Source organism: Alligator mississippiensis, chromosome 11 (assembly GCF_030867095.1).
Source record: "Alligator mississippiensis isolate rAllMis1 chromosome 11, rAllMis1, whole genome shotgun sequence".
Lineage (NCBI taxonomy): Eukaryota > Metazoa > Chordata > Crocodylia > Alligatoridae > Alligator > Alligator mississippiensis.
In genome coordinates, this window is record NC_081834.1 from 2730771 (window position 1) to 2757275 (window position 26505).

Below are 26505 nucleotides of genomic sequence, written 5' to 3' on the forward strand. Positions count from 1 at the left end.
TCTTGCCACTTCACATCGCTTAATACCCACGTACAGATGGATATCTGCTGGTAGTTTTTTAGCTGACTCTTTTTGGTGCCGATGATGGGAGCAGCAGAAATTTGTTAAATGAAGGAACATCAATAACAGCGCAGGAAAAAACCCTGTGAAACCAGTATCCAAGGCCAGTGCCACCCAGTGCGCATCCCATGTGCACCTCTTCTGATCGGAGACGAGAAACAGCATAAACCTGAGAGCAACGCTGTGCTCTGGTTCAGTGCATATCTTGAGCCACCGGAGGTTCACAAGCAAAATTATCTTGGCAAAGAGCACCTGGAGCAACTTCCCACTCCAGGCTAGAGGGCTGGGGTCATGTCCTTCATACAGTCATAGAAAATGAGGGTTGGAAGAAGCATCTAGTCCAGCCCCCTGCTCCAAGCAGGACCAGCCCCAACTACATCATCCCAGCCAAGGCTTTGTCTACCAGGGTCTGAAGGATGGAGATGCCACCACCTCTCTGGGGAGCCTGGTCCAGCGCTTCAGCACCCTCCTCGTGAGAAAATTCTTCCTAATATCCAAACTCAACTTGCCTTGCTGCAGCTTGAGCCCATTGCTCCTTCTGCCATCTGCCCCCACTGAGACCAGCCCAGCTCCATCCTCTTTGCAGCTCCCCTGCAGGGAGGTGAAGCTGCTATTCAATCCTCCTCGGTCTTCTCTTCTCCAGACTCAATCAGCCCATTTCCTTCAGCCTCTCCTCACCAGTCCTGTCCCCCAGCCCTCAACCATTTTCATTGCCCTCTGCTGGACTCTCCAATGTGTCCACATCCTTTCTGCCCAAACTGGATGCAGGCCTCTAAATGTGGCCTCATCTAGTGCTGACTAAATGGGAAGAATCACTTCCCTTCATCTGCTAGCAATGCTCCTACTAGGGCAGGGGCATGAAGAGCCAGGAAACCCTTTGAATTTCCAGCCATAAAAAGGATTATGAATTTGTATTTTCTGCCCAGACCAGTTTCACAGATTCATAGATTGTAAGGCCAGAAGCGAGCTCAGAAGATCATCAGCCCTGGGAGTGGGGAAGGACTGGGTTAGGGTTAGGGGACTAATGTGCTCAGTCACATCTCCTTTTCCAGGACACTAATGAACACATTGAACAAAATAGGGCCCAGCACACATGCTTGCGGGACCCTTTTGATCTCCCTCCATCCTGGAAAGTCACCATTTGTATTTTCTGCCCAGGACTGGGGTCTTAATGAACCCACTCTTCTCATCCCAACCCCAAGACAAGGCTTCCTCAGCTCTACTCTGCTTGGTGGTATTCATGGGTCCCTACCCTTTGCCTCCCATCATTTAACCAGTTCTCAACCCACAAAACAACCTTGCCTGCAATCCTGTGGCAATGCATTTTTTTTAAAAGCCTTTGGTGAGGGACCTTCTCGAAACCCAAATATATTATGTCAGCTGGATCCCCCCTTGACCACAAACAAGCTCGTCGATGCCTTCAGAGAGCTCCAGCAGATTGGTGAGGCAGGATTTCCCGTTAAGACCATGTTGAGTCTTCCTTAGAAGATCGTATTTGGCTCGGTGACTGTTGATTTTATTCTTTATTACCAGGAATCCTGGTTTTCTCGGATTTAAAAAAATCCCCGATTTTCAGTTAAAAAAAAAAAAAGTAACCCCAAATCTACTTTTTCCAGTGATTTAAATGAAACACCACTAAGATATAGATCGATGTACAGTGGTGTTTCATTTTAATCATGGAAAAATGTGGATTTGGAGTTCCTTTTTTTTTTAACTGAAAATTGGAGATTTTTTTTAAATCAGAGAAAACAAGGATCCCTGTTTATTAGACTCTACCAACTTGGTAGGGATGGAAGTGAGACTTGCCGGTCTGTAGTTCCCAGGATCACCTCTGGAGCCCATTTTGGAAGACAGGTGTCATGTTTGCAGCCCTCCGGGCCTTTGGCACGGAGGCCGTTTGCAACGATGGGGGACAGACTATTGCCAGCAGTTCTGCAATGTCACCTTGGATTGCTTCAGAGCTCTCACACCCGGTCCCGGGGACTTCTGGACCATTATTTGAATACATATCTACTTTACTTGCAAGCCAATTCCCAAAAGCAAATCTCTCGATCCCGTTTTCTAGCCATCAGCAGAATCACTGGTGGGTGCTGTGACTTGTAATGATGCACTCCTCTTTTCCAAATCCTAGACCCACCCATGGTAGCTCCTCATATCTTCCTGCCCTCTCATGAACTATCCTTGCTGAAGTCCTGCCTGGTCGGGAGATGCGCTGGGCTCTGCCAATCCAGTGGTCAAAGCAATCAGGACTTGTAGTAGAGGTGATATCTTTATTAAACCAGCAAGAGTTTTGCAAAAAAAAATCTTTCATTGAAAGCTTTTAGGCACAAGCACCCTTCATTAGGCATTGGAGAAAAGATGGTAAAAGTTCTCCTGGGTAGAAATGAAAGGTCACATTTCATAGGATTTCACAGAGGAGTCAATAGATGGAAAGTTCCTCTGGGCAAGCAGTTCATAGCTGGTATCGAGCCTCTCACCTCCTTGTGATGGTGCAAATGCCCTTGCAACAAAGGCAGGAGCAGGATCTCAGGTTTCAGGCGGTCACCGTAGCTTCCTGCTTGGGAAAATAGAAAGATTTCATTTTTTTAAATGGGCTAAAAGTCGATATTCTTCCGTGTGTCAGGTATCCAGGTTGCAGCCGTATTGGTCTAGAGGAAAAAGCAATCAGGATTCATAGTAGAAATGATATGTTTTATTAAACCAACAAGATCCAGTGGTCATTCATTCGAACCGACTGGCTTTAAGAGTCCAACAGGTCCCGGGTGCCTCAGTGCAACGCAGACGGCGCAAAGGAGCTGAACGCAGCTGGCCCCAGCAGGAATTGCCCAGGTGCACGTGAGCATTTGTATGCTTTACAGGCTCCCAAAGTATACGCAAGTAGTGAACATCAAGAGAGCAGAATACAGCCAAATATAACAGAGGCTCAAACACCCCTGAGAAGCAGAGAGTAGCAGCAACCCGTGTCACCAGCCCAAGCTCCAACTGCAAATCTCTTCCAATTAATCTCAATTACAGCAGCTGCAGAGTGTCCTGCGATGGGCAAAGAGGCTAAACAAATCAGTGCTGAACCCACTGAAAGGGGAATCGATGTAGGCCCACGAGAGCACCCAGAGATCGGCTCTTGGTATCGTGCTGCGGGGCGCGTGGACCGTCACACGGAAGGAGGGCAGCCCGGCGGCACAGCGCTTTGTCTCTATTAATCTGGTCCATTACTGCTCTGCTCCCCTGCCTGCCTGCTCCCTATTAGAGCTGCTTCAGGCACACACAACCATCCAGGCTTAAGCAAGCAAACGTGCTTCTTTTTAATCATGCCAAAGCTTGCATGGGCCTTAGTTGCCGTCACACTGATCTACCAAGAGGTTACAGAGATCCCCACACCGCCCTTCCCCGCAGCGCACGGGCGCATGTACTCCACACGTGCCCCCAGACAGCGCGGTTCATTTAGGCCATGCAACCAAACTGATTTGGCTTGGCGCCTGCTGCTGTTAGATCAGCCGTGGGGAAGGGAAGCGTGCTCCAGGCAGCCCCGTCGGTCTCCGAAGGCATGAGACAACGGAGGTGAGCTGCATTCGCGCATAGCTCGGGATCTCTTTTTGGTGCACGCTGGGGGTCAGGGGAGATGGATACTTAAGAGGCACAGAGATGGAAGTGACCTTGCAGGTCATCTCCTCCAGCCCTGGAGCAGCCGTGCCAGTGCTCCTGCTCCGTACCTTGTGGAGGTGCGGCCGGTCTGGGCGCGGAGGTCACCAAGCGCAGCGGCCTCTGCCAACCTTGGGCAAACCACTGCAGTCGGCTGGCTCCTGCTGCTTGCAAGCACCCACCCGATGCTCAGACTAGCGTCGCTTTCCATTGGAGTCGGTTCACTCAAAGCCGGAGCGGATGCATTTAAAAGCATGGCCGTGCGCCCTCTCCTTTGCCTCCTTTCGTGGGCAGCATAACTCTGACTTCAGACACGTGGCAGCAAGTTGGGGAGGTAGAGCTGCGGCCTCCAGACCGGTGCTGAGACAGGTGAGGAGGGGCAACGGGAAGGAGGGATGCAGCTGCATGGCGGCCCCGGTTATCACGTACGCTTCCGGCTCCATCGTCGGTGCAGGCAGAGCTCCCTCTCTTGTGCGCATCAAAAACCTTTCCACCCCCAAGCTTGATCGGATTTTTCTCCAAGTCTGAGTCCTCTAGGTCCCGAGCCCAACCTCGAGCTGCCGGTGGGTGCAGCAACTAAACCCACAGTCCTCAGCAGGGATGCCCACGATCCATGCCCTTCCCCTCCCTAACTCTCTGCCCTTCAACCTGCCCTCCATCCTGAAAACCACCCCGAAAACAACCATCATCTCCACCCTGAAAATGAGCCCGTGGCTACAGTCAAGGTACAACGTGCACCTGCAGCAGCCTCACAAAATCATCCACATCCAGGAAAAAGGAAAAGCCTTTCCTTAGCATCACAAGAGTGAAAGGAGAGCAAGGGAGAGGGGCTGGTATTTAATTTGCTCATCCAAAAAAAAATAATTAAAAAATCTCCCTTTCCCCAGGGAAACGGGAGGTGGAATTTGCCAAGAGGGAGCTGAGGCATTATGTCAATAATAGGCACAGAGAAGCAGCAACAGAGGAAGGGAAAGACGAGCCCTCAGAGGAGACAGCAAAATACCCAAAGCCGATGTTGCCCCTGGAGGAGTCTCAGTCTCTGACCTGCGGCACGTCTTCGCAGGCACGCGTGTGCACACACACTGGCCCCGATCCTGCAGCTGGGCCCCGGCAGACCGATGTAGGCATCCTCTCGCTTGATGCCAGCAGGGCCCTGCTTCGGGGCCACGATCAGCTCCAAGGGCAAAACCCGAGCGAGTCCAGGGCAGACTTGGGCAACATTTTGGTTGGGAAAACTCCCGAGGGCTGGGGTGGGTTCTCCAGCTAGAGAGGAAACAACTCCTCTCCCACGCCCCAGAAATGCAACCCCAGCCTCCCAGCCAGAAAGCAGATGTTCCACCGTCATCCTGCTGGGCCAAACCATGCAAACGCTTGGGCTCTGTCCAGCGAGGAACAATTTGGAAACCTCCGAAGCCACCAGGAAGTGGCACGTGGTCACCCAGCAGCCAGCTCTAGCGGGAACAGGAGCCGCACGTGGCTCTGTCACGGGTCGTCTTTGCTCCGGCAGCGCCAGCCGCGGCATCGCAGCCATGCTTTGCTGGGCAAGCCGGTGCTGTGACTAAGGGGCACGTTTCAATAATTCAGTTCTGTTTTATTTCAAACTGTAATTATTTTATCATTTATTTATTGGGCTGGAGAGAGTGCTGCTTGCCAGCGTGAAAATCCCTGTTTCCTGCAACCTCCTTTTCTCTTGCTTTGCTCGGGCCTCGAGGCAGGCTTGGCAACTCTTCCCACAAGCTCTCAGAGAGCCAGTCCGAGCCCTGGAATCGCTCAACCCGAAGCATTATTGAATATGACATAATACCGCGTGCAAAAACCTTTTCCACCTATATTTCTGGGTTATATTTTCTTTCCTATATTGCTTTTCCTCCCACCCCGCCCCCGCAAGAAGCTGAAAGATTTGGAAACAAAAAGGCTAGAAACACCCAGCATCTAAGACACCAAATATATATTACCCGTTGGCAAGCACCGAGTCTGTTATTTCTGACGTCTTAGTCTGGATGTATAATTTTGCACTGTTTGTCAACAGGACTGAACGCACACAGATAGGTTTCTTTATATTTTTCTTTCCAAATCTATTTTCTGCTCCGAAAAAGAGCAGAAGTTCAATCAGGCACACGCGCTCTCGCACGCACACATGCGCACACGTGCGCGCGTGCACCCTCTAGATGTCAAGCCTGCTATCTGTGTTAGTAAAATGTCTCCATATTACAGGGTTCTAACACTGCTCACAATGCCACCACATTGTCTTCAGACAACTGCTGTCTAGTCATAAATTATCACACCTACTTCATCCTTTTCAGGTGTAACCAGTAATTTAGCTCGTGGAAAGAAAAAACTGTGGCGGGGGAAAAAAACCCATCTTGAGCAAGGAATAACTAAAAAATGTGCAAAACAGAATGAAAATGACACTTCGGCTTTAACATCACATCATTAGCGGGATATTTTATCATGCAATTCATCTGCCTACCTACCTGCTTCCCAAACCACAATGTTCCCCTCAGAGTTCTGTTCCTCTTTTGCAATGAACCATAAATTACATGCTGACAGCTTTAATTTGTGCAAAGTATGCCTGGCTGCTTCTGGCACAAGCAGCCGGCTGCTATAATAAGGTCAATATATATTCATTGTCGCATTGCTTGATGTGCCAGATAACACAAAAATGCAGAAATGTGGTAGTTTCTTTGGGGCTACAAAGTGGGAATGATAGAAAGCTAAGAATGCTGCATCTCATCAGGGCATCGCAAGCAGTTGGCTCATCATTTATGCATGGCATGAGCGATGTTATGATTTAACTAATCATCATCAGTTATTCATCCCATTGCTGTCAAGGGACCATGCAACACTTTCATTTCTTGCCAGTTCTAGATAATTTATGTCCCTCTATCATTCAAGGGTTTTTTTTGTGTGTGTGTGTGGTTGACCATTAGCAGGTAAACTCTAACATTTCCTTTCAAGCGTGACGTTTTTGATGTACAACAAACCCTCTAAAATGTAGCCTGTGGAAGCGATGGAGATCCCTGCTTAGTGAAGAAAGCAAACCAGACACCTGAACATGTTCTTGTGGTAAGTTGCTTCCTGAATAATCATGGAAACAATATCAGAGACGGTTGAGAATTTGGACAATAAATTCCTCTAAAAGGCAAATATGCTGCCTTTTAGTACATAGTACAAACCAGCCTGTTCCAAAGTAAATGTGGAGTAGCTGTGGACTGTATGAATGATGCATAAAAACTGCAGTCTGGACTGATGCTGATCCCACTGCTGGATCTGAACCCATTACTTCCACCGGAAAGAAAAAAGCTAGTCGACGAGAGAGATCATGCCAGTCACGTTAGAACGGGTGTCGTATTGTCTACATGGCCAACGAGCAAGTCTTCACCAATGGAGATGGGGCCAGAGTGGAACAACAGGCCCAGACCCTCTTCCAGGCTGTGAGGAACATGCAGGAGCCCAGCTCCACTGCTTGGGTTCAAAAGCACACAAGTGGTGGCTTCCCGTGCAACACAGGAGTGGGGCACTATGTCCTTAGGACAGGCTGGGCACGTCTACACGTGCTTTTTAATGCACATTAGCCTAATGTGCATTAAGGTGACTTAGGAGCATGCCTACACGTGCATTAACGTGGGTGTGCGGACTGACTTGGGACTAAAGTTAGGCCCAAGTCAATGGACACACACCACGTTAATGTGCATTAGCACATCTGTATGTTCACTAATGCAATTTAGCTATCCGCACACAAATTTGATACCTGCTTTCTACAGGTATCAAGTTTAGGCTTGAATAGCCTTAAATTGCCATTTTTAAGGTGCACTAAGGGTGCGCATGTGTAGACATGGGCCCTTAATGCACCTTAGATTGGGCTAATGCGCATTAAATGTGCACATGTAGACACACTTGCTGCCCCTGTCACACTCATGTAAAAATCTGACCCATGTTTCTCACCTGGGATTATTGTGTTCGGCTTCTAGGCACCGGATAGCATTTGGGTCTGGTCTGTGAAAGTAAAGATACTGCAGCATCACAATAATGCAGATCCTGCAGAGAGACTGTCATGCAAGTGACTGTCAACTGCAGGAAAGACACCCCTTAACCTTCCCTTCGATGACCCACGTTCGTTGGGCTTGTGTAGGCAGCTTGGGAAACCCTTGGAGACAGAACAGCTCAGTCCCCTGCCTCTCTTCCCGTGTCAACCATCTCCCACTCTCCGTTCACAGCAGATCCGAACAAACCAAATTGCCCGTTGTCTGAGACCACCTCAGACCCACAGCCAGCACTGCCACGGTCTGCTCGTGCCCTTTCATTTCTGTTTTACTTCATTTCTTTTTTGGAGCAGCTTAGCCATAGAGAAAGATGGAGAAGAGCACGGCCCCTCCATCAAGCACCAGAGAGAGTTTAGCAAAACATTAGCAGGTCTGGAGCCAGCCAGAATGAGTGCATGTTTTCATATTACAGCCTGATGTACTACACTAGGCCACCGCGTGACACAGGTGGAAATGCAAGTGAGAGGGCCATTGAACACCAAATTTTCCCAATGCATCACAATTACAGAAACACCTGTGCTAAACAGCTTTGTGCCGAGCCGCCACGAACATTTCCAGTGTTCAATAGCCCTCTACATTCATAATCCCTTACCTGTGAAAATTATAAACAGCGAAGGAGGATGGATGGTCCCATTGCAAGAGGGGGTGAAAGAAGAGCACTTGTCAGCAGCTGCACAGAAGACGACGTGAAACGGAGCAACTGGCCGCAGTAACCCTGCACGCTGTTGCCGGCTGGAAACGGGAGCAAGTTTCTGGGGATAAATGTTAGGAAAGTGATTGCTTCTAAGCATCGTGGCTTCCCATGGAAAATGCAGCTGCAAGAAGGCACTGCCCAACGCTGCCCGAGGGAGGGCTTCACCAACGCACGGTTTGCGCAGGCAACACCTGTACCGCAGGAGCAAGGCCACACACGTGAATTGAAGAGACCGTGTGCATAGGGGGCATGAGCTGATTCCAAATTTTTCGACAAAATGGGATTTTTTTCAGAAAATGCCGGTTCACCACAATGTATTATTGACCATATGAGAAAATAGCCTCCATTGTGGGGGAGAGCGCAGTGAGCGGAGTGGCTGCAGGGCACTCACCTGGGCCTGGGACACCCAGGTTCAAGTCCGGGTCTTCATAATTAGTCAGGGCTTGACGCTAAGTCTCCCAGGCAGCTGAACCACCAGGCTGTGGCTCTTCTGGGGTCTCTCCCAGGCACGCACTGTCTTTCCACCCATCATTTTGATGAGTCTCGATTTCCCATCCAGGCACAATAAGAAAATGTTGGTGATCTCAATGCTTTTGCAGGATAGGAAACATTCCCAGCTCTGTCAATAGTACAAAAAAACAGGGACCTGATATCAGCTTCCCACTTCAATTGAAGAGCCGCTGGTGCTCCTCCAAAGAGTAGGGCTGTTCAGCTCAGCACCCTTATCAAACTGAAGTCTACCTAACTCATGCTGTTACCTCGGTTGTCCTCTGCAGTTGCAATCAAATGCTAGTCATCTTCATTTCCTATCCAGGACCAAGGTGTAGCGGGGCTTTCAAAACCCCCAGTGCTGCTCTGCACCCCAAAGGATGGCATTGCAGTAGTAGAAAAAGCAATCTTTAATTTCCTTGTAGGACCATTAGACGCCTTGTTATGAAGTAATATTGGTAAAGCCCTTTGAAAATCCCAGATAAAAAGTATTATGCAAGTTCAAGGTACTATTTTCATAGCGATGACCATTCAAGGCATTATGACGGGCATCATCATCCTAACAGAGGAAGAGCTTGACAGCATCAGATTGAGTGTTAGTTCTCTTAGAGTGGGTTTTAACATTAGATCATCTCAACATTTTCCTGGCCTAAATTAATTTAAAAATATTTCTTTTAAAAAAAAGTCCACGCTGTTACTCTGTTCTCAGTCTTGCGGACATTTTCATAAGATACATATTAAAGAAACTAGATTAGATAGCTTTTCTCTGAGATCATAAGTATTTAAAAAGCAATAAGGCTTAATACCTTTTTTTTCTCTGTAAGGTGGTTGGGGATGATAAATGATAGGTAATTTCATGGTCGGAGTTTCAATTTCCGAAAATATTAGCGCTATTCCCCAAGCTCCACTTCCGAGAGAGATCCTTCTTGGCAGTCTTTCGTGTTGTCTCCTCCTTCTCTGATTCCAAATTCATTTTGAGATCAGACATACATTTTATAGGCTTGGCACGAGGTCTTAAGAAGTCTATCACCATTGCAAGTTTATATTGTCCACCTTCTGTTTCACCTTATTGCAGGGAAACATGATTTTAGTGCATGCATTACACTTGACAGCTGCAGAGACTTTGTTGAGAGCTGCTCCTACACTACATCAGATGACAAAATTACCATTTCAATAATTACGAGGCATAGTAATGAGCAGAAGAGAGCGCGGTACCCAAGCTCTGTATATTATCTTCGTCTAACCCAGGCGCGCGGTTTACCTTGCCGTTACAGATAACCAGAGCAGAGGGCTGGCAACATTTTTCATACCAATTGTTTATTCGTGGGAAAAAAATGAAATTGTGGATTAAATAAAACTATTCAGGAAAAACATGTTGTTTTGACATTTCCTAGAAAAATGTTTTTATTTTTGGTTTGGAAAAAAAAAAGTTTGAGTTTGAAACTTAGCTAAGCTTCATTTTTCAAGATTCAGAAAGTGATTTCCAGACTTAAAAGCCAAAGGAATGGTCTTGTTTCATTTTGTCATTGAACCCCTCCCACCCCAGGTCTGGGTTTTCGGGGGGGAGGGGTGGTCCATATGTTAATTTGGATGAAAGAATTAAAAATACAGTTCAGTTGCAAAATGCACGTTTTCCCCTTTACTCTTAGGCTTGGCCCCCACGCTGAAGGAGCAGCTCCAGTAAAGAGTCAACTTTAGTCAAACCAAGCCAGAATTTCCGGAGGCCCTCGCTGCACCCATCCCACCTCCACAGCCAATTTTGCCTATAGTTTCCACCCAAAGTACCTTCCCAAGAGGTTATCACTGCTCTGAAGGGAGAACATAGTAGCCCCGATTAAACATCTGCAGAGCGTCCAAATGGAGAGCAGGGAGAAGATGAGCATGTGTGCACCCTTTGCTAAATCACCCGGGAGGAGAAATGCATAACCGGTGGTGTGGGATTTTCCCCCCCTCTCCATAGCTCAATTGGGTAGCAGCAATGCAATCTGCTGTTTGTTTAGAAAATGTCAGTGGGAAAAGATGCATACGCACAGGGGAACATCTGCTCCGAGAAGCCACTTGAAAAATAATCACGCAGTGATGTGGGAGAAACATCTGTGCAGCAATAGCATCGAGCTATGGAACAGGTGCAGGAGGAGGAAAGGAAAGCGAGAGCAAAATGAGGAGGTCTGGACTCCTAGGGCATGGTGAGCTATTTTTCAGGGCTGCGCGAGCGGAAGGAGATGAGGCGTGCAAGCGCTGTTGTGAGTCCCCGAATCCTGCTTTGACTTCTTAGAAATGCAAAACTCTCGAACTCTTGGTTCAGAGACGATATCTTTGATTAGACCAACTAAGAAATGGCAAAAAAAATCATCTTTTTTCTGCAAGCTGTCGGGCACACGCAATTGCACCCTTCTTCAGGCTGAGGACAAATCCAAGATGGTAAAAATCCTTGTGGGTAGAAAATAAACCTCATTTTTCACAGGGGAACTTTGACGTCTTCACTTTTCTACTATTGCCATTTGGGTAACATGGGTCCTAGAAACTCTCCTGAGAAGGCAAACACCGGTTTTCACATGCAAATACAGCGCCAGGGATTTGCCAGCCATGCTCACCCTCTCCCACGTGCACACCTTCAGTCCTCCATACAGCGAAACAGCACTATTATGTGACTTTCCAGAGCAATGAAAACCCCTCAAGAACAAAGAGCGAATCCTCAAGGACGCTAGAGTGAACAGTTTGCCAAGCAAGCAAACCGTGCAGCTGAAATCTTTATATACCAGCTGATTATTATGGAGAGGAGTCTCCTGTCAGAGGTGAGGAGAAAGAAAATGAGTCGAGGATTCAGTCAGTCGAGAAAGGGGAAAATGGCCTTGATCAGGACGCTGGGATAAGTTAAGTTGCGTAAGGGTCTTCGGCAAAAGTCCAAATCTCGAAGGCAAATCTCTCTCACTGCTAAAACACAGACTTCCAGCTGAGAGAGGTGCCAGGGCACACAATGAAGCCCTCCCTCAACATGTGGCATCTCTGATGGGATGATGAACCATCTTAATACAGGTGAACCATGGAGAATACGTGACCCGCTGTGCACTCGATACCTGCCGTGGCCAGTGCTGCATGCCTGTCCCCATTGCCACGAGTCATGGTGGGACAGCGGGCAAGAGCCGGCATCCACCGCCCACAACCATTTTGTGTCTCTGCGGCATTTCCCACGCTAAGTATAAGAAATGCCACCAATACCACAGCCACGCTGCTTCAGACACCAGCACCCACTGGACTTGAACCAGCACATAAAACCCCCCTGCTCTGCCCTGGAGGAGGTTTCCAGGCCACATACATGTAAGAAGACGGCAAGAGGTCAACAAGAGAAAGGAAAATGCCAGACTCTTCTCTAATGGGAGATAATAGCCACGGGCAGTGCCGAGGGGCTGCATCAACATTAAGGCTAAATACAGACGTTCAAGCCCCCCTGGTGGAAGCGCTCGATCACACTTTACTTCAAAGTGCTCTAAGTTAGAGTGGGAATGAACTGAACAGACATTCAACACTGGGAGGCTGGGGGCGGTGCACTGCACTGGCCAGGGCCAGCAAGTGGGGGGCACACCCGCACACCTTCCAGGAGCCCGCCGGAGCAGCCCCTCTCCCCACACCCCCCTCACCAGCTGGCGACTGTCATGGTGGGGGAGGGAAGGGAGCCCCCCTGCTGCACGGGCCCCCCCACAGCTTGCTGGCTGGGGTCTCAAGGGGGGCCAGGCTGGGTCTGCATGACAGGGGGGACTCCCTTTCCACCCCAACCTCTTAACAGCTACAGCCACGAGCTGTAGTGCGGGGCTGCCCAGCCCGGCTTTTTGCCACGGCGGGAACTGGACCGGGGGACGGGAGCCCTGTTGTCAGAGACCCAACCCAGTTCCCCCCCCAAAGACCCCAGCCAGCAAGCTGTGTGGGGGGGCCCCCATGGCAGACAGGGGGCCCCTGCCTCCCCAGTCCCAGTTCATGGCATGGCAAAAAGCTCCTGGCTGCAGCTGTCAAGAGGCAAACGGGGTGGGAAGGGAGCCCTGCCATGCCCCCCCCCACCCCTGGACCCCAGCCAGCAAGCTGTGGGGGAGCCCTCATGATGGGGGCCTGAGCCACCTGAAAGTGGCAGCCAGAAACTGCAGCACGGGGCTGCCTGGCCCAGCTTTTCGCCACACCGGGAACTGGGGCCGGGGTGGGGAAATGGAGCCTCTCCACCGTGTGGACCCAGCCTGGCCCCCACCAAGACCCAAGCCACAAGCTTATGGGGGTGGGGGGGATCCGCGAGGCAGAGAGGCTCCATTTCCCCACCCCCTTGGCCAGCTGTGCACGGAGGACACAGAGCCTTTTCTGTCCCTCTCTGTGACGGCCTGGGGCAGGGCTGAGCCAGTGATCACCTGGAGAAGACAAGCACCAGCCAAAGCTAGCAAGCCACCCAGCGAGAGGCCCCTGGGACGGTGGCAGAATATGACCTTCATTGAAGCGCAGTGGATGCGGTACAGATGTTCAGAAAAGTGCTCCAACCTAAAGCACTTTAGTTTACCACCACATCCACTGAGGGCTAAGTTAGAGCGGAATCCGCCATTTTTAAAGCGCTTTAAGTGCCTCACACGTCTGTTCCGTTACGGTTTTAAAGCGTTTTCTGTGTGTTAAATGTAATGTCTGTACCTAGCCTTAGTCTTCCTCCCAAGACCCCTGTGAATTAAAGAGCAACCCCATTTCCCAGGCAAGAAGCTGAGGCAGAGCTTAACGAACACAAGGTGGATTATATCTGGCTTCAAACTCATGATGGAAGTTTCTGACTGCCCCGTCAGCACCTCCAGCACTAATTCACACAGCCCCTTTCCTGGGCGCTGGCAACCCGGTGTGCCCACGGAAAAGCTGAGCATGTCTGGAGGCAATTGCATGTTCCAGGCCTCGTACAAAGGAAATGCATGGGAATTTGGCACTGATCTTTCCTTACAAAACCACGAACATGAACCTGCCAAACCCCTGAGAGCAGCTGAGGGAAGCCCCTTCTCCCCTTCCCCAGTGACGGTCTCAAAGCTCAAAGCCACTGTGCTTGCAGACACCTTGTTTGTCTTGGCCCAAGCCCACCGTGCCACTACAGATGACGAGGCAGGCCTTCTGGAGGCCCGGCAGGCAGCTCGGCCAATATTTTTAGCCCTACTTAATTCAAAAAGCTCTGGCTTCTATAAAGAATGATTAAGTTTTTAAGAGACAGAGGATGTTCTTCAGTGTATACAATGGCCCCTGCCAGCTGGCGAGACAGTGCCTCCGACGAACCCGAGAGCTCCAATGATGTATTATTGAAATACATTAAAGTGCTGACACTCTGACAGTGCACTAAGGTAATATGTCAAGGTACCACCACTCTGATGATGTACTTACATAATATATCAAAGCACCATCATCCTGATTATGTTCTAATCCAATACATCAAAATGCCATTGTTCTGATGATGGACTATTATAATACATCAAAGTACCATAGGCCTGCTGATGTGCTATTACTGAACATCAAACCCTTGTCAGTCTCACGATGCACTGTCCTGCCAACGTCCACTCAGAAGGCAGCAATAAAATTAAGTTTATTCTTCACAATTTATACACGTGCCCATCTATATAAATATACCGATATATCAAACTAGCGCAGGTTTGGGAGCATGTGTGTGCTATGGAGTATGGGGAAAGATTTCAGGGTTTCTTAAAGCGAAGGAGAGCTTGATTCCACCCTTAGAGCAATGGTTTTCCAGTGAACTCCCAGTGTGAAAAACCATCTCTTCTGCATCCATGATTTTTTAATACATCCAAGTGCCATACAGGCACTAGTCTCCCTTCTCTGAGCCGCATCCCCAACTTGCATTCAAAGCCTGCAGGTGTTGTTCTCTTTCTGAGAATTGGGGAAATGTCCTGCTGAAGGTTGTCCTCATGTGTGTTGGCCAATGCCCTCCCGCCAGGTGCTGCATTCGGTACCCACACAAGCAATCATTCAACCGAGGAAAAAACCACCGACTTCCTGCATGCAAGGCACTGGGCAGTTCTGCTCCACTTTGGCAGACATGCAGGTTATTTTATTATCGGCAGAACAACAGCAGCAACAACAACAAAAAGTAAAATAGCCTTGATGGGAAGACTGTCTCCTACTAAGAGCTTATCTGGGGCCTAGTATAGTTGACTCTGCCAAAAATGAGGCCTATATGCCTCAAAGCACAAACTTCTGCTGCTGGAATTAAAGGGTGGAAGAGAAGCAGACTCCCAATCTGCTATTTGGATCGCATATCACCAACCCTCCTCCTAGCATAGGTCCCATGTAGCAGAAAAGTGACCCAGTCCAGGATTGGGGTCCTTAGGCTTTGTCATAATACAAATAAATGAGTGTCCATTTGAGGACACGGGATGCAACTGTACAGGTACAGGCTGCAGTAACTCCACCTCTCCGAATGGCTAACGGCCTTCACAAAGGCTTTGAACACGAAGTCAGCACCGTTACATGGCCAAGACCGCTTTTGCACGCTCTCTCATAGACCCCTTTTGCTTGCTTCAAAAATGCTGCTCTTTGGACACCTTTGGTGAGCATAAGGATGCGGGAAGGAGCTCTTCCTAGCACGTGAAAACCCAGCCGTGCTGGTTCTCAAGGTTCGTGCACACCATTATTTCCAATTTCAGTCCATGCAAAGTCTTAGCCCTTCAGCTTCAACATGAGTTCCCACTTCAAAACAACCCCAAACACCTACACCAACAGCAGCCAAAGCCATGGAGCTTCACACCTGCGACCACGCAACCCCACAACATCGGTCAGCCCGTGCCCGCTTGAAGCACGGCCCAAGCATCTGATTGAAATTCAGTCCAACGTAGTTTAGGCACGTGAAGGTTTCATGCACCGCTCTGTCTTCTTGGGCTTCAGGGGGTCAACGGGGGTGGGAACGGTATTAGAAAGAGGTCGTGTGCCAAAATACTCTGACGGGGCCCTTGTCTGGTTTGCCAGCTTGTCTTTGTGGTGAGCTAGGAAGAGCTACGCACAACCATTACTTGTGCCAACTTCAGGTAGGGGGAGAGAAGTGGCTGGGTTATACAGCTCTCCCTGCCGAGCCAGCCTGTTTAGGAAGCTAAATTAAGGGTAATCATAATCAGAAGGGGAGGCAGGAGCATGTGCATGAGCACACATTTAAACAGCCATTGAAGACACCCTGTCCTGAACAGAGTAAGACCCTTCATGTTTCTTCATCTAGGAGCGGCCTAAAAAAGCAGCGATCCCAGCACCCCTGATGTAGGAGACTGGCTCCTAGCAGCACTGATGGCTTGATTGAGGCAGTGGATATGGTGCAGAGAATTGGGTAGGCCCAGGGAGGCAAGGGGTGACTTGGAAGGACTCACTCAGCTCCAGTCTCTTCCCTCTCTGCTCCTGAACGCGTAGGGACGGAAGTGGCCGTTTCCATATCCGTGGACCATGGGGACCGTGGGTCCATGGGGAACAAAACAAGGAGCAATGGGCTCAAGTTGCAGCAAGGGAAGTTGAGGTTGGATATTAGGAGGAATTTTCTCACTAGGAGGGTGGTGAAGCACTGGGACAGGTTACGCAGAGGCGTGGGGGCATCTCCATCCTTCAGACCCAGGCAGACAAAGCCTTGTCTGGGATGATGTAGTTGGGGCTGGCCCTGCTTGGAGCAGGGGGTTGGACTAGATGTGTCCTCCTGAGGTCCCTTCCCAGCCTCGCTGTCTGTGATCCCGTGCTCTGAGATAAGTCCTTGCAGAGATCATGAAGAGGCGATGCAAAGCATGCACAAAACCATTTCCCTGTCTGACCCAGGCCGCCCATCATGGCCCTATCTCCCCTCCAGACCGGGACAGCTCTGGGCTCTGCCTGCTCATTTTAACTGAATATCCATCCAGGGCATTTTGCCTGTGGAAAATGGAGAGAGAAACCACTCTTTACTTACAAGATCCCATTCTCCTTATGCCCACGCTCTCTTTTTAACTCGGCAGCAAACAAGCCAAGAAGGAGCTCATTGATGCTCCTGCGGTTTCAAACCTTGCAGTGGTCACTGTGACAGCCCGGATGCAGCCAGCGGCCCTTATTATGCGATATACAAACCAGAGGGACTTCCCACGGTGTTGGACAGGTTTTCTTTGAAGGGCTTTGAGACGCCACTAAATGTTTCCTCTGGGCAAAAGCATCCCTCTCATAAAACACCGTAGCTGCATGCATGGCTGGCCCAGTGCAGGAAAGCAGCTGCCCCTGCGATAAGAGGAGGAAGGGAGCATTATGCAAAGGATTTAAGTCATTTTTAATTTGCACGAAGGCAAAGCTTGTGCAAGCACTAAGAGAGGAAAAGCAGTTGCAAAGAAGCAAGCCCATGGAGGGACTGGTGAGAGGAGTCGCCGGCTGCTCCAAGGGTGCTGTCTGGCCCAGCGTCGTTTTGCAGACTGTATTACAAAGTTCTTCAGTATTTCTACCATTTTATCATGCCTTTTTTTCCATCTGAGCATGGCAGTGCTAAAAACCCATGCATCTTCCTACCTCTTCAGTTGGACAGTGCTCCATCGATCATGAGCTCGGTACGCGACAAGGGAAAACGGGAACACTGGGTATTAGGGCACAGCTTTGAAAGCAATATAGGCTTAGCCAGCCATCCTCCAGAACAGGTGCTTGACCTTCTTGCATTGCTCTGAAAGTCTCAGCCCTACAGCCCCTCTCCCCCCCTTCCCCTGGAACAGATACAAACTGTTTCTACACAACGAGTTTGGTAGGTCATTTTACTAATAATAACCAGTCCTTAAGCTTTGCCAGCCAGGAGCACCGGGAAATCGAGAAGCAGGCCCTCCAGAAGCATGAAATTGGCACAAAAATTGTGCAATTATTATTTTAAAATCCATATTGGGGATTCTTTTCTACTTCTCTTGGTTCCTGGGAATTCAAGATATATGCTAGGCATGGTGTCAAGCCCTCCTCTGCACAGGCTAGAAACCTTCATGTTAAAAAAAAAAAGCCGAATACCGAAGAGTCTCGCTAGGTCACGTATTCCCAGGAACCGAGGGTTTAAGTCAAATATCTTGATACTGGTTTCCAAATGTCAAGAGCCAGTGATCCTTGTCTTAATGGACTGACATCCCTCAAAGATGTCCCTGTGCTCATTAAGTGGGTATTCTCACGCCCACGGGGCTGGCGGAGCAGGGAAAGCCCAGAATGAGAAATGAACTTGGCCAAAGTTACCTGCCGAGCCAGCGGCAGAGCTGGAGTCGGAGGAATGGGAACTTGCACAGCAAGAGTGGCTCATCCCGCTATTGTTGCCGTTGCTGCAGACAGTGACTCTCCTTGAAAGCAATTTGTGCCCTAATAAAAGCTAAATTACAATGAACACGAGTGAAAAGAACATGACCGGCCATAAAGAGCCATTTCTAAACCTCGCTGGGATTTATATTGCTGGCTTGCTGAGCATGTGTCCAAACTCCCTTGTATATATAATATGTATAAATATCTATATATATATACTGTACATACATATCTGTATATGTGTGTGTATGTGCATATATGTGTGTGTGTATGTATGTGTATGTGTGTATATATATACATACATAGATATGTGTGCGTGTATATGTGTGTGTATCTATGTGTATGTGTATATATACATACATACATGCATTCACGCACACACATACACATATAATATTTTTTTAAATTTCCAACTATTTGAGTTGGTCTAATAAGAGATATCAGATTCACCCAAAAAAACTTGTCTGCCTGGGTCCTTAGCCCAACACAGCTACAACCTACACCTGTATGTATATATACACACATACGCATATATATACATACACACACATATACATACACATATATATTTTATATGCGCGCACATGTATATTTTATATACATACACACACGTACACACACATACATACACATATATATTTTATACGCGCACACATGTATATTTTATATACATACACACATGTACACACACACATACATACATACATATATATACACATACATACACACACACACACACACACACACATTGTCTTTTTAATAGTCTCTGAACAATCCCCAGGCACGCCGATAATCTCTCCTCATCCAACAGAGGCAGGCTATATAATCTGTTTTCCCCTGTTCCCCCCAGGCTGGAGAGAAGTCAATACTCCTCCTCGTGCTAATATCCGTGCAAACCCAGGCACGGCCCTTGCAGAATTTCAAACAGGCAGAGGCAAGCGTGCAATTCATTCTCTCCCCTTTCTCAGGGTGGCTTGCGTGACTCCGGCCGGTGACTCACGGTTCCCCTTGTCTTTGCTGGAGGTGCTCTGTCTCCTGTCCCTGTCTCTGCTGGAAGCGCGGCTTTGAACCCATGAGATCACTGTCTCTGAATGTAGTTGCAGGCAAAAGTGTGTGTAATCCTGCAATCTTTCTCCCCTGTGGTTTCAGGTGACTCCCTTTGTTTTGGAGCTGCGGGGATGGATGTGAGCGCTGACAGAAGGGCCGGCTGGGTGTTTCCCAGCATGTTCCCAGCCCGTTGCAATCACGGCCTTAAGCATTTTAATAGGCACTTGCTCGTGTATGTATTTTTACTCGCTCGGCTCCAATAAAACAGATGCTCCACAAAGACAACTCCACCCCTCGTGTTCCCACATCCCTGCTAACAAGGCTGCACAGAGCCGTGCGCTGGCCTGTGTCTGTGCAGAGCTCCCGAACGCCCGTGGCACACGTCCTTGCACGGCCCAGCTGATGTGGCGACACACTCCCTTTAGACACTGGAACTAGGATGAAGTCTGAGGATTTCATCGAGGGGGGAGCTCAAGGGAATTGAGCTTGCTGGATTTTTCTCCATTTGGGGGAAATGGCTGCCGAGTTTGCTGCGACACCAGGAAGAGGACGTCTTCCCAGTGTCACTTCTCGTACGAGACACACGTGGCTCCATCAAGGGAGAAACAGATCCCCTTCCTCACGTGGAAGCAAGCGGCAAAACCCTCTTCGATAGCAGGGCAGGGGAGGGGAGGAGGAGAGCCAGGGCACCCCAAATCAAAGCAACTCTGAAGGCTCCTGGGCAGGGAAGTCCCGTCTTCACCTCCCCCTCACATGTCACCGAGAAACTAGGAAAGGATTGCTAATGAGAAGGGGAAATAAGACAGCCATTGATCACCGCAAGGCCAAGGAAGGAGCGACATGTGTGAGCCACCCACAAGGATAATGAAGGCAAATACTTTTCCCATCCGTCTAACACCCGCGCTGCGAGGAAACCACAAGGATGTTGGATCCCGTCCATCCTCCCATTTGCACCTTTTATACCCCAGACCCGCCAATCGGGAAGTGGCTGGCACGGGGGGGGTGTGCTTTTATGGAGTCATTCTGCTCGTTTACGAGCGCTATCAAACTGCAGGAATTTTCTTCATTTATTTTTAAGATTGGCGGCAGGTCTTTCCAAAGCCCAGCGGGGCTGATGAGAGCAGGCCAAGACAAACCACCAGGATGCTGCACGTGGGCCCCGGGAAAAGACCCCCTGCTATGGACCCCTGTCCAGAGGGATGCTGAAGCCACCTCCAACAGTTCTCATTTCGACGGTGATGGCACCAGGGGCACCAGTTTGGGGTCAGGAACATAGGGTGAGAGGCACAGAGCATGCCCTGCTCAGAGAAATAGGTCCTGCTGAGCTCAGAGATGCACTGACAGCACGTGTGAGCATCTACACACATGCACCAGCAATGAAATGACGGTACACGCCCATCCGGGACCCTAACACTGAAGTCATTGACACTGAAGCTTTGCTGCCGTGGGTACCCAAGATCGCCAGATTAAAGCTGGCTCAGGAATGTCTGAGCTAGCTGCAATTACTCCTACGACAGCAGCATAGATATACCCTAAATCTCCCTTAATCTGTGTGTGTGTAATCACCCACGCCTTTCTCTGCCACCCCTGAGCTCCGTTTCCTCAAGAGCATTAGCTAGTCGTTGCCCCAGATTTAACAGGCAAAGCTCCGAGTAGCTCATAGGTTAAAGCAATAAGGAAAAAAAGTGTTTATTGGCATTAATGGGAGGGAAAATAGAAAATGCAAGATAAGATGAGCAAGTTTTAGCCTGTCTGTTGCAATGAGACACCAGATAACACGATAAGCTTGAGTTGCACAAGGCTAAGTTTGAAGCTGGTTGAATAATGGAAAGAAAAATCAGTATTTAATGAGTTGATAGCTGCCAAGGGAAAGCAGAATACATCCCACAGGAGTATGGCTGAGCCTCTGTGGAGTGGGGATTTTTGCCACGTGATAACATGCAGCCACTGGGCTGGGGGAAGCCACAAGCAGGGTGGAGCAGGGCTAACATCTGGGCAAGTGCCCGAGTCCCATCCTCTCCCTGTCTCTGCACCATCCTCTGCATTGTCACCCTCCAGGCAGCTCCCTGGCAGTCCTTCAGGCTCTGGGCTCACGAATAGGGGCTACGGCAACTCCTGAAGCAAACCACGAGGCCTAAGTTCTGCTAGTGAAGCCAGGAGGTGGCAAAGAGCCGCTCCCTGGAAACCGATGGCTGCACCGAGGGAAGGCAGAATGTCCTTTAAAAGAGAAGAGAAGAGAAGAGAAGCCTTGGGGAATGAAGAGCAAGAGCTCACTCCACAGGCACATAAAGCAACTGGCAGGGGGTTGGCATTATTCCCCTCTGGTCGGCACTGGGGAGGCCACATCTGGAGTCCCGTGTCCAGTTGTGGGTCCCCCACTACAGAAAGGATGTGGACACGTTGGAGAGAGTGCAGTGAGGGCAACAAAAGTGGTTGGGGGCTGGAGGACATGACTTTTGAGGAGAGGCCGAGGGAACTGGGGTTATTAGCTTGCAGAAGAGAAGACCGAGGGGATTGAATAGCAGCCTTCACCTCCCTGCAGGGGGGCTGCAAAGAGGATGGAGCTGGGCTGGTCTCAGTGGGGGCAGATGACAGGACAAGGAGCAATGGACTCAAGCTGCAGCAAGGGAAGTTGAGGTTGGATAGTAGGAAAAACTCTCAGTAGGACGGTGGTGAAGCACCAAAGCAGGTTACCCAGGGAGGTGGTGGAGTCTCCATCCTCGGAGGTGTTTAAGACCCAAGTAGACAAAGCCTTGGCTGGGATGATGAAGTTGGGGCTGGTCCTGCTTGGAGCAGAGGGTTGGACTAGATGTGACCTCCTGAGGTCCCTTCCCAGCCCCGCTGTCTGTGATTCTGTGATTACTGCAAACATTGTTTCCTCCTCCATGAGCAATTAGTGCACGGTTGTGTCCTGGGTGCTGGTGGGTCCATGGAGTTCACTGCCTCTTTCACATCCTCCTTCCCTGGCTGCTCCAAGCCGTTGGACTCCAGGGCTGCCAGCTCCCACTCAAATCACATATCCACCCAAACCCAGAGCCTAGTCACCAGTGTGTGGCAAATGGTACTGCCACACTTGCTTCCCTGCAGTGCCCGGGTGAATGCGTGTGCACCACGGCTCTCCCATGGCCCCAGCCAGAAGTGCTGGGCAGTGTGTCATGGGCTCCTTTGCTTCACACATGCTACAACAGCGGTTCTCAATCTTTTGTACCAGGACCCCTTTGTAAACATCAATGGCCAGTCCTGACCCAGTTGAAGTAGAAAAGAGGCCCCTGGCCCCCTCACTACTGAACCGACTCCCAGGGTGCATGGAGGGTATGGGGGCCCCACGCAGCGCTACCAGCCTGCGAGGGAAAACCCACGGTTTCCCACGTTTTAAAGGAGAACCCATTTTTCAAGTTTGTTTGTGATTCTTTCATATATTCCTGCAATCTACTTTTGGGTCGTAACCTATGGGCTGAGAAATGTTGTACTTCATTGATTTCATAGATGTGAAGGGCTGGAAGGGACCTCGCAAGATCATCGGGTCCAGCCCCCTGTCCGAGGGGCAGGAAGTCAGCTGGGGTCAGATGACCCAGGCGTTGCTTGAAGGTATCCAGGTATCTTGCACCACTGCTGGGGCGAGTCTATTCCAGACTCTGGAGACTTGGACAGTAAAGGAGGTTTTCCTTATGTCCAGACTAAAATGGTCTTAAGGAAGAGGAGAGGAGAACCCAGGATCTTTCCCCACTACTGGGGCCAAGCCGGAGGGGGGCCTGGGCGGGCTGAGCAGGGCTGTCTGAGACAGAGAAAACACCTTTGTCGTTGATGCGCTCATCTCTACTGCAGAAGAAAAGGCTTCCAGTGAACTGCATGCCAGTGTGGCAGAATAGCACTTCACCAGGCACAAAGAAACACCCACGGACCGTATTGACTTGCATTAAAAAAAAAGGAAACAAGCTGCCTCTCGGATGAGGGCTGTGAAGCTAGTGGGTTGGTTTTTTTCCACGTGAATGCAAAGATACAAGAGAGACACACCGCCTCCCTTAAACAGCCCCTCTCCCTGTTTATTTTAACATATCTTTGGGAACGGGGCCGTTGGTGAGCAGGCCTCCACATTTAATCAGCTCCGTATTTACTTTTGGAGCCACTGTACAAACAACACGCTACGGGTAAATTGAACAAACACCGGCTATAAAGTCTACATAATCAGCTTAAACTCAAAGGATAATTACAAGAGTCAAAAATCTATGCTATTGTAAAGATAGGCAGTCAAGGACTGGCTCCAACGCATGACAGAAATATAAGTTAGCTTTGAAAGATAACCTTGCGAGCTACAATTAACTCTCCGGCTCTGACAGTTACCGAAACCCGAAATGAAAATAGCCCGAGGAAAACAAACATCGGGTTTGGCACTCCTGGAGAAATTCAAACCTAAACATACAAATTAAAAGCACCTAGAGAGGCAGGGTGGGATTTAATAACATAATGTCTTCCATTCACTTGAAAATAATTGACGCACAATAAAAAAAAAAAAGCCTCCTGTCAGCACAGGCACTGGGAAAGCCCTTGGAGTAGCTGTGTAAATCGAACCCTTTTCATGTAGGCACTTTTTTTCCCCCTCCCTTCTTTGCAATGACCTGACGGAAAAAAGCCCGGAGGGAAATGCCTGATTCCAAGAGAACTTATCAGACAAAGGAGACTAAGCCAGCCCGGCCCACGCACACCCCGGAGTAAGGCCACCCTTTATAGAGCACGAAGCAACTACTCATTACCGCTAACAAATAAAAATAATAATCATAATTAATAACTACCCCCCACAAAAAAAACCCAAACCTGAAAGAGATGCTGGTAGCCCCAAAGAAAGCTCTGTGTGGAGTCAGCATTATTTTAAGAGCATAAAGAGCCAGGAAAGGCAACCAACACAGTAGTAATGGAAATAAGCGGTGCTCAACACAACTCCCTGCAATCCAAAGTGAAAGAAAGTAGTTGCAAATATGTGCAAAGTCACCCGTGCTTTGGTGGGTAGCCACAGGGCTCATAGTCAGCCTTCTTCCTGGCTGGTACAGTATCCGTTTGGTTTGAATATACATTTTAAGGCCAGTAGGAGCCATGATATGCATCCCATCTGATCTCCTGCATAACACAGGATAAGGCAACATTAGCTAACATGGTGGTAATGGGAATAAGAGGTACTCAACATGATTCCCTGCAATCCAAAATCATGGGAGGTGAAAGGAAGTTGTTGCAAAGTACGTGCAAAGTCACAAGTGCTTAGGTGGGGAGCCACTGTGCTCACAGTCAGACTTCTTCCTGGCTGGTACAGTATCTGTCTAGCTTGAATATACATTTTAAAGCTGCTAGGAGCTACAATATCCATCCAATCTGATCCCCTGCATAAGACAGCCTATGGGAACATCAGGCCATAAGGGGCTCTGGAGCCACTAAGTCTAGTTCACCCAATGATTCCCTTTTGGTACCAAGAGTTCATGAGTTAGGGCTTAATTTGTTCAAAAACCTAGTTTGTGCAAACACCGATGTGACGCTCCAAAATAAACAAGCTTCCAAACTGACTCTGCTCCTGTTGTTAGGATGGTTAGGGACTAAGATATCCCATCAATGACAAAAACCAGCTGTTTGATTTGGAAAGTGCCAACAGTACTGCCCCAGGGCACCATCTACACCACCAGCCCTCTAGAGCCTTATCATCTCAGTCAGGCAGGCAAGGTAAATAATGTCTTCTTTAAGTCTACTAAACCATTAGAAATGAGTTCTTAGTTAGGGAACCCACAACATGGCACCTGTTTTTGTGCTGGGAGTCTAACCAGAAATGCGGCTTGGGTTCAATGAAAGGCTTGTGATACGAGCCCAGATGGAGCTCAGCCCTGCACACGGTGGGAAACACATGTAACTCAATCATGCCGCACCAGTTTGTGGGCTCTTTGGAAGCGAACTCGAAGGGAAATCAGCCACATACCATCAATATCTAAACTCAGACAATGAACTCCTGTAAACACCCCTGTCTGACTAGGCGCTGGGAGGCAGCGCAAGGCATGCGGCGCTATAGGGCAATTATTCTACTGAATCCCTCTAACCAGGACAGACTGTGTGAAAGGCTAGTGGAGAATTCAGTTGCTTTTTTAGATCACTCAGACATTCAGAAAACGAGGGAGGAGGACACATGATCAGGCATTTATGAGTCTATTCAAGCTCTTATCGAATGTTCCCAGCACAATGAAATGCAGCGTAGCCTGTCGAAAGCAGGCATACATCAAACGATGTAACCATCACAATAAGGAGAGAGATCTGGATGGCGAAGGACAGTGGCGGTAGGTAACTTGTAAAAACGTAAATGTGACATTTCTCAGCAGTGTTTCCATATGGATTTCCCTGCCTTCCTCCCCCTCTTTCATCCGACTGAAAAGCTGGTCTCAATTTTTCCAAAAAAAAATAAAAGAAATAAATTTTTTTTTTTGAAGAAAAACACAAATGGAAAAATTTTCACGACTTTTTCCCCCACTTCTTTGATGTTGCTTCATATCCAGCCTCACTGAGTACTAAGCACAACTTGTTACCATCTGCTGCTTGTTTGATGGCTTAGGTGAGATGAGCTTTGGTGGTCCTCAGTCCTATTCCCAGTGGGCAGTTCACTTCATCATAAAAATAATCACAACTGGAACTAATTGGCACGTTGGCTGGCAGTCTCGGCACAAAGAAACAAAACCGACGCATTACTACTTACAACAAAGCTTCGGGGAGAAGCAGAGTTTCCTGTGAGACTGGAAAACAAATGCCTTCTAAAATAAAAGCCGATAAACTGACGAACTTAGTGCCTCTTCCCAGTTATAAATCACAGTACTGTACTAACTAATGGCTCCGGCAATGGGAGTTCAAAGGAAAGAAGTAACCTAATTATAAAGTTTGTTAGATTTATTGTCAGTTAATAACAATGGTTTCAAAGATGCTATGAGCAAGATCAATAGGTTTCACATGCCTTGCGTATTTTTCTGCCCCCAGCAGCTATGCGAGATTGAATTTATTGCGTTACAGCTCTTTTCCCATCACACGGAGTGAGGACACTTAAAGGCAAATCCTGCAATGTTGTGATTAGCATAATGAGGGCAGGTGAATAAACTGTACTTCCTTTTGGGCTGTTTTGGCAGAGAGTGAGTAGGAAAAGGTGTCAAGAGCTGCTGGCAATTTTTGCAAATATTAAGGTAATGAAACAGCTTGGAGATGCTGTTGAATTATTAAAGGTTCATCTTCTGCCTTTCTGATATTTTATTCTTTTTA

At 48.7% G+C, this 26505-nt stretch overlaps 2 long non-coding RNA genes across 2 annotated transcripts in view; both read right to left on the reverse strand.

Annotated features, from left to right (window-relative positions):
* LOC132243948 (uncharacterized) overlaps nt 1–19430 on the reverse strand; it is a 34103-nt gene extending 14673 nt beyond the window's left edge. The window contains exon 1 of the long non-coding RNA XR_009455500.1: nt 19190–19430. This is a non-coding gene — a long non-coding RNA (uncharacterized LOC132243948). The remainder of the gene's footprint in view (nt 1–19189) is intronic.
* Nucleotides 14459–18527, reverse strand: LOC132243949 (uncharacterized). Its single transcript, XR_009455501.1, has 2 exons — nt 18130–18527; nt 14459–17154 (listed from the first exon to the last, which is right to left on the reverse strand). It is a non-coding gene; the product is annotated as an uncharacterized LOC132243949 (long non-coding RNA).
* Nucleotides 19431–26505: the final 7075 nt, after the last annotated feature.